The sequence below is a fragment of the Aethalodelphis obliquidens genome, unplaced genomic scaffold (genome assembly GCF_003676395.1).
Source record: "Aethalodelphis obliquidens isolate GAN/ISIS:26980383/991018 unplaced genomic scaffold, ASM367639v1 scaffold26, whole genome shotgun sequence".
Classification (NCBI taxonomy): Eukaryota; Metazoa; Chordata; class Mammalia; order Artiodactyla; family Delphinidae; genus Aethalodelphis; species Aethalodelphis obliquidens.
The window spans coordinates 13686868-13702731 of NW_020837970.1; the positions used below are offsets into that span (position 1 = coordinate 13686868).

A 15864-nucleotide genomic window follows, 5' to 3' on the forward strand; every position below is an offset into this window, starting at 1 on the left:
GACCCGTTTCTGGTTTCAACCTCCCTGAGGCCAGCTGCCGCTCCTTGGGCCCCTCCTAAACTACATTCATGGCCTTCCAGCAAATTCCCCTTTCTCATTAAGTAGCTTCAGTTGGATTCTGTTATGTGCAGCCAAAACCAGGGCAAGGCCGGGTGAACGAGATGTGGCTCCTCCCTTCCCAGAGCTCAGCCCAGTGCAGGGATAGGAGGCGAACAGGAAGCGGCCGCCTTCGGGAAGTGCTGGGATGGGGGAGGGACTCGGAGCCACGCTTGCCGTTGGGGAGAAGGGGTTTTTCTGTGCAAACGTCCTCTGAGGTGAGGAAGGGAGGAGAGGGCAGCCTCAGCAGGGGGCACAGCTCATCAGACACCCGGAGGGGAGCCTGGCACGGTTTATACAGAACATCCGTATCTCTGTCTTTAACTGGATCACAAACATTAACAATCCCTGCGGTTTCACCGCCCCCTTTACCTCTCCCCTCCTGTGGTCGTGGTGGAAACAGTGTTATTCTCCCATTTCTAGGGGCAGAGCTTAAGGTTCAGACAGCCCTACCTTTTCTTCCAGTAGATTCCTGGAGATACTCAGAACCTAGAACCCCAGGCTGAGGTGGCGCTGAAGCAGCTGTCTGAGGCTGTGGAGAGAAGGGGAGGAGGAGGTGCCTGTGTCCTCGTCAGAGGCAATGGGGACAAGGCGACCCGGTTCCGGAGGCAACAGAAGGCTTCCTGAGTGGGGGTGGGGGTGGGGGGGTGCGTGGCAGGGCTGAGGGGAGGGTTGGAGGCCGGCAGAAGGAGCTGGGACTGCAGGGCACGTTGGGGAGGCTCTGGGGGAGCCTGTCTGGGCACTGAGGGCCTCTGGTCAGAGGCACCGCAAGGAGGGGCCTGGGGGAGATTTGATGGCCTACCGCATGTCCCCAGTGACACACCCCAAGTTGACGCGCCTGAATGTAATTGAAAAATATTTATATCTACATCTTGGAGACAGAAAGAGGGAGAAGCTGAGTGATTACTTCGTGCCCCAGGTGCCTAGCACCATCTCATTTCATTGTTTCAGCCGTCCTGTGAGGCAAGTATTCTTATTCTCAGTTTTCAGATGAAGGAACCAAGACTCAGAGAGGTGATGCTACATGCCAAGGTCACACAAGTGGCCACAGCACCGCCACGTTGTTGCCGAGCAAGGGCTCGTGTGCCTGAGGTGCAGAAAGCCAAACCCTGAGAGCGGGGTTTGCAGCAAAGTGAGGGTTTATTTGCAGGGAGCCAAGCCAGGAGAATGGGCAGCTCATGCTGCAACGACCCGAACTCCTCCATAGCTTTCAGGCAAGGGTTTTTAAAGACAGTGTGAGGGGAGAGGGTCGTAGGAAGCTGATCAGCCCGTGGACCTTCTTCTGATTTTTTGGTGGTGAGGTAACAGGGTGATGTTTTAGGAATCAAAATCTGGTTCCAACCAGCCTGGGGTCTAGTGCTTGTGGTCAGCATGTAGTCACCATCCTCTCTCCACCTGGGTGGGAGTCTTAGTTTCTATAGAACAACTCAAAGATACGCATCAGATTGTTATCTGTATCCCCTGAGGAGGCACTAGGAGGCCTGTGACTCTGTTGTCCTAATAGTTAACTGCTTGAGTCTGCTCTTTGGAACTCAGGGAAGCCGAGGAGACTAAAGCCTTTTTCTACAAACAAGAAACGGGGGATGTGGAGGGGCTTTTGTACCCAGGAGGGCCCCGAAGGGTCCTGCTTCGTTTCAATCCCCGCTTTTCTTTGATACTCTTCAATCCTGAGGGGAATGGGGGCGGGACAAGAAAGGGAATAAAGTTTCGGATGGAGACGTTAATCATAAACTCAGTAAGGGAACTGGGTTTCAAAGTTATGGTAAAACCACTGCAGTCCTGCCCTCATCTTGTCAGCAGGGCGCATAGAGGAGCATGCGCCCTGAGCAGCCAGGAGAAGCCTGTTAAATACACGCCTTCCTCACAAGCTCATCATCCAGGCAACAGCCCCATAGTATTATTATTATTATTAATTTTAATTTTATTTTTGGCCGCGTTGGTTCTTTGTTGGTGCGCACAGGCTTTCTCTAGTTGCGACGAGCGGGGGCTACTCTTCGTTGAGGTGCGCAAGCTTCTCATTGCGGTGGCTTCTCTTGTTGCGGAGTACGGGCTCTAGACATGTGGGCTTCATTAGTTGTGGCTCGTGGGCTCAATGGTTGTGGCTCGCAGGCTCTAGAGTGCAGGCTCAGTAGTTGTGGTGCACAGGCTTAGTTGCTCCGTGGCATGTGGGATCTTCCTGGACCAGGACTGGAACCCGTGTCCCCTGCAGCACTGCGCCACCGGGGAAGCCCGACCCCCTGCATGGTATTACTAGCCTCATGATTCCCCACCTCCTTTCCCAGAACCTATTTACTCTTTGTTTATACATACTTCTAATAAGCCGTGTGGTGGAAAGAGCACAGATCAGTCAGAAGTCCTGAGGCAAGTCTGTTAGCATCTCTCTGTGTCTCCTCCCCCATCTGGAAAATTGAGATAAAAATAAGTGCCTCGGGACTGAGGTTTTCCTTCAGGTCAGAGGATCGTAAGGTCATGGTGTTCCTCATAGACCACTGTGACATTCAAACATACATAATTCCATAATACAAAAGCACATTTATGGAAGAAAGTATAATTATGTATCATGTCTCTAGGATAGTGTATCTTTTTTTTTAAAAGTATACATTGAACCTAAAATCAAGAAAATACCTCTCTTTAAATTAATTTTTTTTTCTCTGTACACTGGGAAAGTCTCACTATATGTTTTAGGCAGGACACCCGGGTCCAGCTCATCCCACAAGTGCCAGTTTGAGAACCCCTGGGCTGGAGGTGGGAGACTAGTCCCTGCCTGACCAGTCACCCTGCTGTGTGACTTTGGACACGCCACTCACCTGTTCTGGGCTTTTGTTTCTCCTGGATGCAGCAAGGGGGTGAGGGTGGCCTAGAGATCATCCGAGGTCCTTTTCAGTTCCAGCCTTCAAGGGTGGAGTCTGTTCCTGCATCTCAGTGTCACATGCAAGATCCCATGGACCAGGGGCAGCTGTGAATCCATCTTTTCCTCTAGTTCCCCATCTGTGCATCTATTCCTGCCCTGTGGGAAACCATACATGGGAGTCTTGGGCCAAGGAAAGGCTGCTCCTTCCCCTCCAGGAGACCCCTAAACAATGTCTGAGGGGGATCCAGGCTATTAAAGTAATTTACATAGTAATTAACAAGGTTCCATTAGTGGATTCCTGGAGCCAGAGCGCTCTGCTTCCATTTCCCTTTAGGGGTACACAGTCCTGGGCTGGGACTGAGGCTTGCTGGGGTTTGGCTGGTGGAGCAGTGAGGGGAAGACTTTTCCATGCTCACGTGTCCCAGCCCCACACCCAGGGAAGAGAAGCAGTGACTGTGCGAGGGCCCCAGCTGGCTGGGTAATGAGGTCTGGGGCGAAGGGGCACCTCGTGAACACTTCGGGCCTGAAACCCCAGGAAGAAAGGCAGCCGTGAGTCTCACAGCCATGTGTCTGTTCTGCAGCCCAGGGCCTAGCGCCTCCAAGAGCTCCTCTTTCAAGATGACACAGAATTTCTCATGTCCTTCTGGGCCTCCGACAAATTATATGTGTGACCACAGTAGGGTGCCAAGCTTCCCTGGTTATCACCCCTTTGAGCCCCTCAGCAACCCTGAAAGGCAGATGTTAACTTTTCCATTGTGGGGTTGAAGAAACCTATGCCCAGAGAGGTGAGGTAACTTGTCCAGAGTCACACAGCCTGAAATAGCAGAGTGGAACTAGAACCTGGGTCCTCCGACACAATCCAGCTCGTGCCACTTGGCTAGTGGTTTCTAAACAGCTCTGTGGAGCCCTAGGGGACTCTCAGAGTGGTTTGCCTCAGGATAAGGGATCGTCGAGAGGACTGGAAACTCCACCCCATGTGTCCCCCGCTTCAACCAGGGCAGTTATTTACATGTTGGACGTCTAGGTGGGATTTTGTTTGCATTCCAGTTAGAAAAGCTTTTAAAATCACTGCACTTTTAGAAAATTGTCCCAGGAAGGGACCTGTCACAGGGCCGCTTCCTTGCTCATCTCTGACAGTGAATGGAGACCCGTGGAGCTGTGTAATGTGGCAGAATTGGCGTTCTGAGGCTCTGGTCTGGGGTCCCAGATCCCTGGCCTTGGTCTCCCCATCAGGCTTCCTGCAGGTGAAGCCCAGTACCCGCTGCCTGCCCAGCCCCTCCGGCTCCCTTCTCCCATCGAGCCCGGCTGGCCTGCTGCTCCCCTGCCCCACCAGCAGCCTTCTCACTGCTCTGTAACAGCTTCTCCAAGGCTCCGTTGTTTCCATGACCAACCAAGGAAAAAGACAACAAAGATGGGGAGAGGACAACGTTTCTGGGGTCTCCACAAGTTTTGAATGATTTCCCTACACTTCTTCACTCAGCAAACATTTCTAGAGCTGTAAGAGCCAGCATCTGAGGATAAAAATGTCCCTGAAGGCGGTGCGACAGCCGCTGGAGGGCAGCGGAGGCGGCGTGGCCCGTCCTGTCCTCGCCACGAGGCCGCAGCAGACGCCAGCGTCCGGGAAGGTTTTCATTCGGCGAGACTACAGCAGTGGCATCCGCTGCCAGTTCCAGACCAAGTTCCCCGCGGAGCTGGAGAACCGGATTGACAGGCAACAATTTGAAGAAACAGTTCGAACTCTAAATATCCTTTATGCTGAAGCAGAGAAGCTCGGGGGCCAGTCCTATCTTGAAGGCCGCCTGGCTTGTCTAACAGCGTACGCCAACTTCCTGTGCATGGAAACTCACTACGAGAAGGTTCTGAAGAAAGTCTCCAAATACATTCAAGGGCAGAACGAGAAGATCTATGCTCCCCAAGGCCTCCTCCTGACAGATCCCATCGAGAGAGGACTCCGAGTTATTGAAATTACTATTTATGAAGACAGAGGCATGAGCAGTGGAAGATAAACCGTAGAATTAAAGGCCCACCTCCAGCTGGGACCCTCATCTGTGCACCGGCCGACCGCAGAGTGTCCCCCACCTCCTCTCCAGAGCATCATTCCTTTGAATCTGCTGTCAGAGCCACGGTGCCCTTCGCTCCAAGGACTGACTTTCTAGAATTCCACACCTGGAGTGACCGCTAGTCGCTCAGCATCCACTTTGTGTCTCCAAATGGTGGAGGACTCTGTAATGTTTGGATTCGTTTTTGAGAAAACGCAGTGAAGCATTTCACTTTTTAAATTCAAAGCCATGAATAAAATATGCAGTTGGTCAGCCCAACACAGTTTATTTCTTACCTGCCAGCAGTGCCAGTGGCTCTCGTCATTCCCTGGGCTTCACTAAGTCGTAAACTAGCCAGTGCTCAGTCTTACTCCCCCAGATTCATAAAACGCTTTTCTCCAGGATTTTGGTGAAGAGTGGGCTGTGTCTGGTTTTGCTAATGCATCTCCCAGATTTCAGAGAATTACTAGTTTTGCCATGACTCAAAGCTTAAAGATCAAGTTCTGCTGTTCAGATTCTCAAACTGAAGCTCATTGGAAAAATAATGTATAACGTTACTTGTTTTATTATAGCAATTCCTGATTAAAGCAGTATTTAATGCAATTTCCAGGTTTTTGTTTTTTGGGGTTTTTTTTTTTTTGAGAATTCTGTTATTAACTGCATTACCTTGAACACTGGGAAGATGTGGTATGTGTTGCTTGTTCCTTATAAAAATAAGTAAGCACAATAAAGTGGGTGCTGAACCATCAAACACAGATGTCCCTGCTGTGTCCCTGAATGAGCAAGTGTTAATAAATAGTTTAATTATCGTTTTGTTATAAATATAACTTAAGAGAAAAAAATTTGATAGGAATAATACTATATATTGCTAATTTTTAACTATCCCTACTGGCAAACCGTATGATTCCTAGACTTTCCTCAGATACGGTATTCAGTGCGCAGAAATACTATGATTGGTTCAAGTTCAGTAAGTCAAGTGGTTTCCAGCTAAAACTCTCAAGCCTGGGTCACTGTTTCTAGTTCTTCTTTTTGTCTGTGTGTTCTTAGTATTGGGACTTCCTGTGCCCTTCATCTTTAGGGTTTGAGAGCCCTGTATTTGGGAGAAAGTTAGGACATGTACTAGGAGAGAATGAAACAGTTAAACGTTTTACTTTCAGAGATATTGTAGGTGCTAATGCTGGATTTAACCTTTCAGATTTAATTTCTTTTATGGGTCTGTTAGTTATTCAGTAAACCCCATAGCTCTTTGTAATATTTCAATTGTATGAAACTTGTTACTTTATAACCTATAATAGGGTGTCTGTCTGCCTTTTAAACCCGTTGCAATAACTTTGCTGAAATATTAACACTGAGTAAAACTTTTCTTAAACAAACAAAAAAAACAGAAATGTCCCTGAGCCCGAGTCTGGCCCTTGGAGAGCTAATGGGAAGACATAGTACAGACTCATCACAGTGGTTCCCCAGGGACGACTCGCTGGGTGCAGTGCTGGAGGGTCTTCCAGACCCCATGGAGGGGCAGGGGGAGTGGGTGACTGCTGATGGTGAGAGCGTGGCAGATGTCAGGGAAGGCTACGCGGAGCTGGAGAAGCCTGAACCCCTTGGAAGGCAGAGGAAGAGTTGGCCTGGGGTGGGGGGCCCTGAAGCACTGTCTTGCTAGAGGGAGCGGCACGTTTGGGGGCTCGAGGCCGGAGAGCAGAGGGTGTTTCGTGTGGTTTCACCTACGCGTAGGAGGCAGAGTGGAGGAGTGGGGCCTGGGGAGATGGGTGGCCGCCAGGTGAAGGTGCCGAGGAAGGGGGCCGAGGCCCCCAGGCCTTCTGTTGCCCACTCCCCTCTGCAGTTCCCTCCACGGGGCCCCTGTCCTCAGGGCATCCCGAGGGGCCACTTAGGCTGTGGGTAGCGGTCAACAGGGGATTCATAACCCAGGGGCACCCCGACATCGGTGCCCGACTGCCCCTGTACCCTGGGCCTTACCTCCTGAGACCTGGGGAAGAGGCGAGGAAGGTCACAGCTAGTGAGGTGGCAGCTCCTCCTTTTCAGGCCTCAGTCACTCTCTATGTACAGCAAGGGGGTTGTCACAGATGATGGCTAAAGCCCCTTCTGGCCTGGATTCCTTCTTTACAGACAAGGAAGGTATTTCATTTTGGCTCCCCCCAGGAAACGGAGCCCGAAACCAGATTTGAGTGCTAGTAGTTTATTTGGGAGGTGATCTCAGGACGCGCCAGTGGGGATGTGAGAGGGCGAAGGAAAGGAGAGAACACAGGGTGCTTGATGTGCAGAGGACCCTGCAGGTGACCGGGGCTCCGTGTAACGCACCCCTTCAGAGTTGTCCTGTTCGAGGAGACAGGAAGCCGGGTGTTCGCCCCCCAACTCCTGTCTGTCTTTTGTCGAGGGCTGCTCCTGGGGGCCTGAACTCCCGGCACTTCTGGCCTGCCCCACCTGTAGGCACAGCATCTGCCTGCAACCCCAGGAGGCCTACAGGCAGAGAGTGGCAGAGGCTGCAGTAGGAAGCCGGTGGCGTGATGACAACGGTGTGTAGCAAACAGCACTTACAAAAGGAGGTTGTGCGCTCATGGACAGCATGTTCTTCAGAAAGCTAGACCCAAAGGGACTGAAATGACTTCCCCTGGGTCACGCTGTGAGTTAGCGGCAGGCTGGACCGAGACTTGTCACCCAGGGCTCTTTCTGCCACCCATCCCTCCCCTCCCCCACCTCTGTTGTCAGGTCTGTCAATCATCCTTGTCCCTCCTCCTTCACACGGTTTAATAAGAAAACTTTGGTAGTAGATGCAGAGATACCTTGAAAAACATCAATTGGTTTACATCTATGAAACTTTTGAGCCCTTCTCTGAAAAAGGCCTTATCATCTCCATCTCTGCATTGCCATCTTTGCACATGGCAGCCCCTTTATACACAAAGGATGAGCTGATGTTTCGGCCATTTGTGTGGATGGGGTGATGCCTGTGTCTTTATGGCTCCCAGTTTCCTTGTTTGAAAAATAGGCATGTGATACCAGCGTGCTAACGTCCTAGGCTTGTATCAGATGGTCAGCGTGATGCATGGCACGTGGTAGGTGCTCGACAGCAGTTTGGACTGCCGAAGGACGTTCAGGAAACCACATCGGCTGCCACGCCAGGGGGAGGGGTGGTCACAGTGGTGAGCCGGCAAGAACCATCCTGAGTCAAAGGATCGCGTCCCTCCCCCACCCTTCCCACCAACCATGGCCCCCTCCACAGGTCTGAGGTCGGGTCGGGTTGCCCCCGCCCCGCGCACTTTCCCCGCATCCCTGAAGCTCTGAGTCAGGTTTCCCACCTCCTGCGATTTCACAGCTCCCCGCCAGCCAAGCTGTTTTGCAGACCCAAGTTGGTAATGACAGATTCTTCTCTCCTGGCCCTCCACTGGCGAAACCACGGAAAGTATTTGAAACACGCAGCCTGGGAATGTGCAAGCTTCCATTGGCCGGGCTTGGCAGGGGCCAGCGATTTCTCAGCCAGCGCTTTTGACTAAGACTTGTACGGCTCAGGTTTCCCAGGAGCTCGTCAGCTCAGTTTTTCAACAGCATTTATACTTTATTTTTTTCCACCCTTCAGAACATTAACCCTAAAGTAGGTTCTGAATCACACGATCCCTGGAAGCATGGCTCTCTCTCTCTGTTAGAGGCACGGTTTTGGGTGGGCCTCAGGAGAGCTGGCCTCAGCCTGGGACGGGGATCTCCTGCCCATCAGGGCTCCTCGGGCCCAGGCGGCGTGAACCAGAGGATTCTCTGCTGAAAGGGATCCCCAGAGGACTTCCAGGTCTTCCGCCTCTAGAGAGATCTGGTTAACCCACTCCAGGCCTCTGCAACTTTGATTTTAAAATGTCCTCTGATAGGGTTGAAGGAAGGGAGAGAAGATGCAAAGACCACAGACTCTGGACCTAGGTACACCTACACGTCAATTAGGCCTCTGCTCCCACTGGGTTTCATCGTCTGTAAAATGGCAATAATATTGTAATACCCACCTCCAGGTTATCGTGAGGTTTAAATGGCAGCACAGAAAATTACCTAGTACAATTCCTGCACGTGGTAGGTGCGCAGAGTAGTTTCCTCTCTTCCTTATTTCTTGGTCACTGATGCTACGGTCTCATCACAGAGTTGTTTGGTGAATGGATGAAGGTCTTGACCTAAACACCCCCTTCTTCTCCTCTCAAGGCAAAACCATGGAACAGGTATTTCCTGAGCATCAGTTCTGTGCAAAGAGCAGAACTAGGCCTTGCGGTGACACCCCTGATGCCAGAGTCCCTGTTGTAAAGGAATTTCTGGTCTCGTGAGGGCGCAGGCACCACGGGAAAACGGCAGGTGGATAAAATGTCCACAGGAGAGACAGTCACAATGATTTTGCTCACTTGCTTACATACATTCACTCATTCCTGCAACAGGCATTACTGCAGGGGGAGGGCCTGGCCACCCCTTGCCCCTGGTGGTGATTCTGGGGGCCACTAAGGCAAACTCTTTCCACTTTACATCCCTGGTTCTGTTCGCTGTGACGTGATACTTGGAAGTGCTTTGGAAATTCAAGGGCTTGCTGTTCCCTCTGCCTAGAACACCCTTCCCAGCTCACTCACCCCTTCTCTGACTCTCTGAGGCACATTCAGCTGTCCTCTGTCTGAGCCCCCCAGCACTTTAGTCATAACAGGGGTACTGCCCCCTGTGCACTGTGTTGTGATAGGCTGTTTCCAAGTCTGCCTTTGAGGAGACAGCACACAGGCACCAGGTACTGAAAGGGAAAATGGGGTGCCTAGGTTGGGCTCCCTAAGAGCAGAGCCTGAGATGGAGATTTGGACACACGCGGCTTATTTTTTTTACATTCTTAAGAAAAAGCATTTATTATTTGTCATCATTCTTATTTTCAGAACTAGAAAAAAAGTTGGCAAATGATTAAAGGAAGTATGTTGTATACATCTGTGTGGTGTAGGAAAATGCATTGCCCACAATACGCAGCTATTTTTATCTACTTAGGGCAATCATTTAAAATCTTTCTTTTAAATTTTAATTTTATTGGAGTAGAGTTGATTTACAATGTTGTGTTAGTTTCAAGTGTACAGCAAAGTGATTTGGTTATACGTATACATATATTCATTCTTTTTTAGATTCTTTTCTCATATAGGTTATCATAGAATACTGAGTACAGTTCCCTGTGCTAGACAGTAGGTCCTTGTTGGTTATCTGTTTTATATATAGCAGTGTGTATATGTTCATCCCAAACTCCTGATTGATCCCTCCCCACTACGTTTCCCCTTTGGTAACCATAAGTTTGTTTTCTACATCTGTGACTCTTATTTCTGTTTTGTAAGTAGGTTCATTTGTACCATTTTTTTAGATTCCACACATAAGCGATATCATATGATATTTGTCTTTGTCTGACTTACTTCACTCAGTATGACAATCTCTAGGTCCATTCATGTTGCTGCAAATGGCATTATTGTTATTATTATTATTTTTATTTTATGGCCAATATTCCATCGTATATGTGTACCACATCTTCTTTATCCATTCCTCTGTCGGTGGACATTTAGGTTGCTTCCATGTCCTGGCTATTGTAAATAGTGCTGCAATGAACATTGGGGTACATTTATCTTTTCAAATTATGGTTTTCTCCAGATATATGCCCAGGAGTGGGATTGCTGGATCATACGGTGGCTCTGTTTTTAGTTTTTTAAGGAACCTTCCTACTGTTCTCCGCAGTGGCTGTATCAATTTACATTCCCCCCAACAGTGCAGGAGGGTTCCCTTTTCTCCACACCCTCTCCAGCATTTATTGTTCGTAGACTTTTTGATGATGGCCATTCTGACCGGTGTAAGGTGGTACCTCATTGTAGCTTTGATTTGCATTTCTCTGATAATTAGTGATGTTGAGCATCTTTTCATGTGCTTTTGGGCCATCTGTACGTCTTCTTTGGAGAAACATCTGTTTAGATCTTCTGCCCATTTTACTGATTGGGTTGTTTGGACACACACAGCTTATTAAGGGGCAAGTTCTCCAGAGAAATGAGAGAGGGAAGCAAGATGGGGCAGCAAGCATGCGGGTGCAGCTGGAGTCCAGCCTCAGCCTGGTCCATGGGGAGCTCTGGAGCAGGAGCTGCCCCCCAGACCGTGACCCCCAACCCCTTCAGTCCATGCAGCCAGACTCTGTACCCGAGTCACTTAGTCTGACGTCAGAGGGGCAGGTGGAGGTGATCTCCCAGGTGAGGTGGCTGCTCTTCGGCCAAAGGCAATTCTCTGTGGAAGAGGGTGGCTGTCAGCTGTGGCTGCCAACGCTCGTAGCAGGCGGGATGGGTGGGGCACTCACAGCATGGTTCTGGGAGGGGAGGATCAGGAAGGAGCGTCAACATCTCCACCACATCTTTTCCACAATGGTGTACAAGTTGTGTGCATGTGTCCCCCATCCTCGTCGTTTGCTAAAAGGACTCACAGGCAAGGACGGAGGTGCACACCTATGGGTGGGGGCAGGACCCGTGTCCCTGAGAGCTTTGGGGATGGGGAGGGCACTGAGAGGGGCAGCAAGGAGAGGGCGGGTCCCGGCTTGTCACCATTCACCTGACCGAGTGCCCCGCTGTCCTTTATGTACCAGTGGCCCTGACCTTTCCCACCATACACAGGCCCACCATGTCTTTCCATCCTCTGAGTACCCTCCGCACTTGACCACAGACCAAGCAGGCAGTGAGCACTTGCATTGCTTCCCTAAGGCAAAGCAAATTCTTCAAAGCAAAGCCTTCATCTTATTTTGATTTTCCAAGTGCCTATCTCAGTGCCTTGGCACTTACTAGGTGGACAGTAAGTATTATTGAGTAAATAGGCTAACAGATGCCTTAATTTTCCTATGAGGTCGTGAAAAGGGCCAAGAGCCCTTCTGACGGCAGCATTTGCCAAGGGTTCCCTAGTGCTCAGGCAGGGCCTGGGCTGTCCTTGCTTTTCCCACTCCAACACCCCCAGCGCCAGGCAGGGCTGAAGCCTCCGCATGGCCCTACGCGCATCCTGGGGGGCAGCCTTGGGCGAGGGTGGCCAGTGGGACAGGGAGCTCCCGCTGGCCTGGTGCACAGACTCCTCGGTCTTCATTTATATGAAATGTGACTCCATCACTCAAAGCCTGCGCCTGGCCTTGGTCGGTGCAGGTAATGATGATACAGGCTCATTTATGCAAGATTATCCTTTTATCACATTTCCAGACTCATTTGTGAGGCTCATGTTTCCCCCCCCCCCCGAGGGCGTCATCAAGCAAGTTAAGTTGTACTATTTCCCTCCCGCAGAGAACTGGCGGGGGCCTCCCTCCTTGACGGATGAGGCCCGCTGCCTTTGCCAAATAGGGTCCGCGTGATGGATCTTTTCCTTGTGAATATTATAGCCGGAAATTAGCATGTTTATTGAGGTAGAATGTGTTTGTTTACCTTCCACTACCCATGGCACTACCTCTCAGGACCTGACTTATTTAGTTGAGGATAAGCGCAAATGATCTGCATGTGGGCACCCACAAAATAATTAATGAACTTCCAGATACAGAATTCAGCCTTAAGTAAACACACCAGCGAGGTGAGTGGGGGCAGAGGGGCTGGGAAGGGCTCTGGGGTTTTGGGTGGTGAGCAAGGTGGAGTGTCTGGTACTCGAGGGATGGAGACAGGGCGGGGATGTGGGTTCAGGCGTCCTGTGAGGGGCACAGGGTGGGTGCCCAGCCTGGCTGTCGAGTGGAGGTGACTTCTGTCAGTGGAGGAGGGAGAGGACAGGCAGAGGACCAGGATTGTGAGCCGCTTTCCCAGGGATTCTCTTGGGCTCCCTCTTGATTGTCTCGATGCAGGAGTGAGAAGGACGGCCCAAGTGTGCGGACTAAGGGTGGGGAGGGACCATGCTTGGGCAAGGATGATGGAGACCCAGGTGAGTGACGATGGGTCCCAAGAGGCCAAGTGACCACCTGGAGTCCGCTCCCCTCCTAACACTTTCACCTGTAACAGCTTTGAAACCTAGCTTCTCTTTCCATCCCCCGGCTTGCCAGTAGGCCATACAACCTGGGATGCAAACGCTCACTAACCCAACATCCTCTTGTTTTAGAAGAAGAATCTGAGGTTCAGAGAAGTGGAAGGACTTAGCCGAGGTCTTGGAGGCAGAGGGACAACCGCCACTGCCTCCCTGTGGCTTTAAGCCTGATGCCTGCCTTGTAAGAAGTCGCAGAGAGTGTATCCTCTAGGGTGTTTCTTCAGGGACCCAGGAAAGCTTTGCGCCCTGTGCCTGGCCAGCAGAGGCCTCAAATTTCACCCTTAAAACCAGCTACCTTTGTAGTTTAATCCCCTGTAAAGAGCAGATGCTCCTGGGAAGGGCCTTGTTCTTGGTGCTTGCCTCCCCAGGGTGCTGAAGTGACCTGTGAGAGACTGAGGGAAGCAGGAGAGCTCATGGTTGAGGGTCAAAGCCCCCCAAACAGCATGACCGAGAGACCCAGGAACAAACTTTTCCCCCTGCATAAATTTTTCCAAGTGAGCAAAGCCATTCTCATTGTCCCCCAGCTCCGAACCCTGAACGTAAAGATGGGAGGGGTGTCCTGTCTGGACGTCAGAAGCAGACAGACCTGGGTTGTAATTCTGGCTCTACCTCTTCCTAGTTCTGTGAACTCTGTGACCTTGAATGAGTCATTCGAACCCTGTGGTCTCCATTTCCCCAGCTAGAAAACAGGGAGGGGAATTATAACACCCACCTGTCAGTGTCACTGTAAGATTAAAAGAAGAAAGTATCTACCATGCTTAGCACATGGTAGCACTTGGTAACTGTCCTTGAATTAGTGGTCATTAGTATCATTATTTTCCTTCCCAAACAAGGTGCTGTAACCTATCCTGGCTTTCCCATAAGTGGGAATTGATGGACGGGAATGAAAGAGACAGAGGGAGAGGGAGAACGAATCCCTCCATAATCCTCATCCCTTTCCCCCTGTTGTGTCCTGATGTGGGTGTGTGGGCCCTTCCCATGGAGCCTGCAGAGTTCCCACGTGGTGGAGTGGGACAGAGCGAGGTGCCAGACTGGAGTTTGGTCCATTTCAGCCACATATCTCTCAGGGATCAAGGGAAGCACGGTGGTTCCAGACCTCAGTCTCCTCATCTGCGAAATGGGGCCAGCCTCACTGCTAACCTGGGAAGCAGGCGGGTCCACAGCTAATTTGTCTCCGAATCACCAGCACCCAGCAGTGTCAGGCATGCAAGAGGTGTTCAGTGGTGGCAAATAGACTGGAAGCTATAGATCAGGTTTCAGAAAACTTTTTCTGTAAAGGGCCAGGGAGTAAATATTTTAAGGTTTGCAAGCCATACAACCTCTGTTGCATCTACCCAACTCCGTCCCTGTAATGCAAAAGCAGCCTTAGACAAGGTGTAAACCAGTGAGTGTGTCTGTGGTCCAGTAAGGCTTTATTTATAAAATCAGCTGGTGGCTGGATTTGGCCATAGCTCTTGACCTCTGTGTAGAGAGGCCATGGCAGTCTTTGGATTCAGACAGCTAGGCTCAAATCCCAGTACCTCCACTCTTTAGCTTTGTGGCCTTAGGCAAGTGACTTACCCTCTCTGAGCCTCCATTTCCTCCCCTGTAAAATGGAGGACACTGGCTTGTGCTTTTTGGTATTCCCTTCACCATACCTACTAGGGCTGGGCTCAGAGAAGGAGCTCAGGAAAGACATACAGATTGGCTAAAAAAATGATCTCTGACAATAATCACACCTCTTGATGAGTGTACTGCACTTTCAACTTACAGTACATTTCACATCCATCTCGTTTCCTCCCCCCATCCCCTACAGAATGGATACAGTATTGTTATTAGTATTATGCTCATTTTACAGGTGAGAAAACCAAGGTCCAGAGAGACTTAGAGAGTCACCGTCCAAAGGTCACTTTCCAGAGGTCACTGTCTTTGTTTGGGCTGCCATAACAAAATGCCATAGACTAGGTCGCTTATAAACAACAGAAATTCATTTCTCACAGTTCTAGAGGCTGGAAAGTCGAGATCAGGGTGCTGGCGGATTAGGCGTTTGGTAAGAGCTCGCCTCCTCATAGATGGCTGTCTTTTCACTGTAACCTCACATGACAGAAGAGGCTAGAGCGTTTTCTGGGGCCTCTTTCCTGAGGGCACTAATCCCATTTATGAGAGCTCTGCCCTCATGACCTAATCACCTCCTAAAAGCCCCATCTCCTAATACCGAAACATTGGCCCTTAGGTTTCAACATGTGAATTCTGGGGGGACACAAACATTCAGTCTAGAGAGTCAAACAATCAGTAAGGAACAGAACAGGGATTCAAACCAGATATTTCAGCAGCAAATCCTTGAGTTTTCCACTCTACCAGAGCTGTCATAAATAAACCTCCTCCCCAGTCTGTCTCCTCCTACCGTGGACAATCAACAGATGGACTCCTGTACAGACACTTGGAAAGTATGTAGACCAGGGGCCTCTCTCTCTCTCTGTGAGAAGGGGCTACTGCTTATCTCCTCAGGTTCTGAGACTTACAGGCTAGAAATATGGGGTTCTTGGTTCTGTAGGGAAGATCCTGAGCTGAGTGAGCCGACTGGGGCTGGAGTCAGGGTGAGGGTAATGTGACATCGTCACAGTCTGAGGGGTCTCTCCTGGTGCAGAAAGGTAGTGAGCAGGCAGTTTTGACTCACTCAGAGATCAAGCTTTTACAATTCTGATAGAGAAGGGAACGCTGTATTAGTGAGGAGTAGCATTTGGTGTCAAGTAACCAAGACCACCGAAAACTAAGGCTTAACAAAAACAAAAACGAAACAAAAGATAAGGCTTATTTTTTTCTCACGTGCTGCAAAATCCAGGTTGGTCAGGGCTGGAGCAACAACTCCACAATGGCATCTTCTATCTTTCTGCTCGGCCA

General features: G+C 50.3%; 1 pseudogene; it reads left to right on the forward strand.

Annotated features, from left to right (window-relative positions):
* The first annotated feature begins 2249 nt into the window (after positions 1 to 2249).
* LOC113629164 (golgin subfamily A member 7 pseudogene) lies at positions 2250 to 8185 on the forward strand (annotated as a pseudogene).
* The last annotated feature ends 7679 nt before the right edge of the window (positions 8186 to 15864 follow it).